This window comes from Arachis stenosperma, chromosome 3, assembly GCF_014773155.1.
Source record: "Arachis stenosperma cultivar V10309 chromosome 3, arast.V10309.gnm1.PFL2, whole genome shotgun sequence".
In the NCBI taxonomy this organism is placed as follows: Eukaryota; Viridiplantae; Streptophyta; class Magnoliopsida; order Fabales; family Fabaceae; genus Arachis; species Arachis stenosperma.
The window spans coordinates 108,599,797-108,604,273 of record NC_080379.1 but is presented as its reverse complement, the minus strand read 5'-3'; the positions used below and the strand labels follow the sequence as shown (position 1 = coordinate 108,604,273).

The following is a 4,477-nucleotide window of genomic DNA, read 5'->3' as shown; positions in this document are numbered from 1 at the left end:
AAGTAATTAGGAAATTTGCATTTGATTGTAATTTCATTTGAATTTGTAATTTAGGTAGCTTATAAATAGGGCCTTAGATTCATCATTTGGGAGACACCATGGAGGGGTGGAGGTGACTCCACTCCCCTTTCACTCTCATTCTCTTCTCTTCTTCCATTTTCTTTCATTCACACTTTTGTAAATATTTTTGTTATGATGAGTTTCTAATTTCCAACATTTGGGAAAGAGAGCTCTATTGCAATTTAATGGGTTGATTTATTTTCATTCTTCATCTTCAATTCTTCTTTTATTGTTTCTTTAGAGAGAGTCTTTGTGCTTCAAAGATCTAATTACTATCGAGAGAGGGATTAGATCTATTTAAATTCTATGATGAACTTGAGAAAGGAGTCATAGAATTTAGTTTGAGGCTCTTCTCTCACAACTCTCTTGATTGATAATTCTTAGCTTGATATGTGAGATGTAATCACTTTGAATTGAAACCTTGAGGGTTGTGTGGCTCTAAATTAGAGACCATTCTTCATCTCTTCTCATGAGCAATTAGATCAAGAGATTGGCAATTGATCAAGTTAAGAGAAATCAAATCACCAAGAGATTGGGGTTTGATTACTTATGATTTGCCAAGAGATCAATGATTGCATGATTGAAGTGGAGATGAGAATTGTTGATCTTGAGAATGCAATATCTCTTGATCCCAATGTTAATTTCATTCTTAATTCTTGTTATTTACTTCTTGTCTTTAATTCTTGTCATTTAATTGTTCTCTTTAAATTCTTGTCATTTACTTATGCACATTTATGGCTTTCTTTACTTTGGCACATTTATGCCTTCCAAGTGTTTGTAGAAATACTTCACTTGGTTTTACTTTCTAGTCATTTACTTTCTTGCACTTTACTTTCTTGTACTTTCTATTCCTTGCAATTTACATTCTTGCACTTTAATTTTTAGCACTTTAATTTCTTGTCATTTACTTTCCTTGCACTTTATTGCTTTTATTTAATTTCAAGTCATTTACATTTCTTGTTGCTTATCACTCAAACATGAATCGTCTAACTAGAACAATTAATTAACTATTGCTTGCTTAATCCATTAATCCTCGTGGGATCGACCTCACTCTTAGTGAGTTTTACTACTTGATACGATCCGGTATACTTGCCGGTAATTACGTAAAATCTAATTTCTACGTACTAGAAAATTAATCAACCGGTAGTTTGTTAATCACAATTAATCCCCGGCAACGGCGCCAAAAACTTGATACGTAAAAATTAAGTTCACGTATTTACCGGCAAGTATACCGGGTCGTATCAAGTAGTAAAACTCACTTAGAGTGAGGTCGATCCCACGAGGATTAATGGATTAAGCAAGCAATAGTTAATTAATTGCTCTAGTTAGACGATTCATGTTTGAGTGATAAGCAACAAGAAATGTAAATGACTTGAAATTAAAAAAAAAGCAATAAAGTGCAAGGAAAGTAAATGACAAGAAATTAAAGTGCTAAAAATTAAAGTGCAAGAATGTAAATTGCAAGGAATAGAAAGTACAAGAAAGTAAAGTGCAAGAAAGTAAATGACTAGAAAGTAAAACCAAGTGAAGTATTTCTACAAACACTTGGAAGGCATAAAGGTGCCAAAGTAAAGAAAGCCATAAATGTGCATAAGTAAATGACAAGAATTTAAAGAGAACAATTAAATGACAAGAATTAAAGACAAGAAGTAAATAACAAGAATTAAGAATGAAATTAACATTGGGATCAAGAGATATTGCATTCTCAAGATCAACAATTCTCATCTCCACTTCAATCATGCAATCATTGATCTCTTGGCAAATCATAAGTAATCACCCCTGCACCCTCTTTTATTTCTTTCGTTCTTTCTTCCTTTGATTACTATTCTGCTCACTAACCCACTAACTGTTTGATAATTTGCATCACTCACACTAACAATTACTCTAACAAGAATAGTTTCTTCATTTTATCTCCTGTTGTGCAATCTGTTTGTTGTATGACAGGGAGAAGAGAAGGAGCTTCAACATCCTTTAATTCAGAACCTGAAAGAACCCTTTGGAGACTAAGAAGGGAAGCAAGAGGGAAAAGGATTATTGGTGCTGAGAAAGAAGAGGAAGAGTATTTTGAACCCAACATGGAAGAAAATATGGAGAACAATCATGAAGAAGAAGCTCATAATCATGTCAGAGAAGGCCATGCAAACTAGGCTGGGCAAGAAAGGAGGGTCTTAGGATCCTATATCAATCCTAATCTTGGAAACTGTGGAAGCAGCATTCAGAAGCCCACCATACATGCCAATAATTTTGAGCTAAAACCCCAGCTCATCACTCTTGTGCAAAATAACTTCTCATTTGGAGGAGGTGCTCAAGAAGATCCTAATCAACATTTGACCACCTTCCTGAGGATTTGTGACACAGTATAGTCCAATGGAGTCCACCCAAATGTCTATAGGTTGCTCTTGTTCCCTTTTTCACTCAGGGATAAGGCATCCAAATGGCTTGAATCCTTCCCAAAGGAGAGCTTAACTAATTGGGAAGAAGTGGTGAACAAGTTTCTGGCAAGATTTTACCCTCCTCAAAGGATCAATAGGCTAAGAACTGAGGTGCAAACTTTTAGACAACAAGATGGTGAGACACTTTATGAAGCATAGGAGAGATTCAAAGACTTGACAAGAAGATGCCCACCAGAGATGTTTAACGAGTGGGTTCAACTTCACATCTTCTATGAAGGTCTTTCCTATGAGTCAAAGAAGGCTGTGGATCATTCATCAGGAGGCTCTCTAAACAAGAAGAAAACCATTGAAGAAGCCATAGATGTCATTGAAACAGCTGTTGAAAATGACTACTTCTATGCTTCCGAAAGAAGTAACACTAGAAGAGTAATGGAGTTGAATCACATGGATGCATTGTTAGCTCAAAACAAGTTGATCACCAAGCAGCTAGCAGATCTTACCAAGAAGGTGGAGGAGAAACAAGTTGCAGCAGCCATCACCTCCTCATCAGCTCAAGAAGGAGTAAACATAGGAGAAGAAGGTGATTAGGAGCAAGCCAACTATGTTGGAAACTCACCTAGACAAGTCCATGATCCATACTCTAAAACTTACAACTTTGGATGGAGAAATCACCCTAACTTTGGATGGGGAAACCAACAAGACCAAGGACAAGATCAGAGACACCACAACCTCAACTCCAACAACAATGCTACTCATCAAAACACCTCATAGAGATATTACCAACATCCATCTAACCAACCTTCTCAACCCACCATCATCAACAGATGATAGGCTCTCAAAGATTGAAGCTCTACTTGAAAACTTATGCAGAGAAGTCCAAGACAACAAAGTGTTTAAGGAAGAAGTGTGAGCTAATATCAAGAACCAATGAGAAAACATCAAGAGATTGGAGTCCCAAGTAGGATATTTATCTCAACAAATTCCCAAACCCACTGATGGATTCCCCAGTGATACAGAGAAGAATCCAAGAGGAGAAACAAAAAAGGTGAGATGGGAAGAATGCAAAATGATAACCACAAGTAATGAGGGGAGTATGAATGGAGTAGAACACCTCCAGAATAACCAAAAGGAAAGCCAGGAGGAAGGAAGCTATACAACTCAACTTACATCCAAGGAAGAGCTAAAGAAGAAGGAGGTGTTGAACCCATATGCACCTTTTCCCCACAGGCTTAAAGGCAGTGTAGCAGGGAGAATGTGATGGGTGTTTTTGTAGAAAAACGAATTTCCAAACACAGATCTAACCGGCAAGTATACCGGGTCGCATCAAGTAGTAATAACTCACAAGAGTGAGGTCGATCCCACAGGGATTGATGGATCAAGCAACTTTAGTGGGTGATTAGTTTAGTAAAGCTAACATTGAGTGAATTGTGTGAAGTTGAGCAACAGAAGGTAAAAATTGCAGGGAAATTAAAGTTGCAGAATGTAAATGGGCAGAAACTTAAAGAGCAAGAAATATAAATTACAGAAACTTAAATAGCAAGAGATGTAAATTGCAGTGAATGTAAAGGGGCTGGGTGCTGGAAAGTTAAATAGAAGCAGTAAATTAGAACTCAGATCAATTAAAAAAAATTAAACTTGCAGGAAAGTAAATTTGGAGCAAATGGAATAGAAGATCAAATTCAAGCTCAATGTAAACTGAAGAGTATAATTGCAGAAAGAAAATTGTAACAGAAGAAGAAATTGTAGCAGAAGAGGAATGTATAAAACTGAATTGATTTTTTTGAAATATAAAAGTGCAGAAAAATTAGAAGTGCTTCAAAGAAGGCTTTCTATTCTACCCTACTCCTAATGCTCTAGCAGAGCCAGCCTTCTTAGTGAAATGAAACCAATGCCTTTATATAGGCTTTTACAAAATGAAAATGAAAAATCAAAACAATATTTACAAAATGAAATTCCTAATCTAGCTTCTCTGTGTGTGGTGCGCGAAATTGTGATCACTACAACTTCACACAACTAACCAGCAA

At 36.3% G+C, this 4,477-nt stretch overlaps 1 non-coding gene across 1 annotated transcript; it reads right to left on the bottom strand.

Moving 5' to 3' along the window:
- Positions 1–2,588: 2,588 nt before the first annotated feature.
- Positions 2,589–2,696, bottom strand: LOC130970982 (small nucleolar RNA R71). Its single transcript, XR_009082223.1, has one exon. It is a non-coding gene; the product is annotated as a small nucleolar RNA R71 (small nucleolar RNA).
- Positions 2,697–4,477: the final 1,781 nt, after the last annotated feature.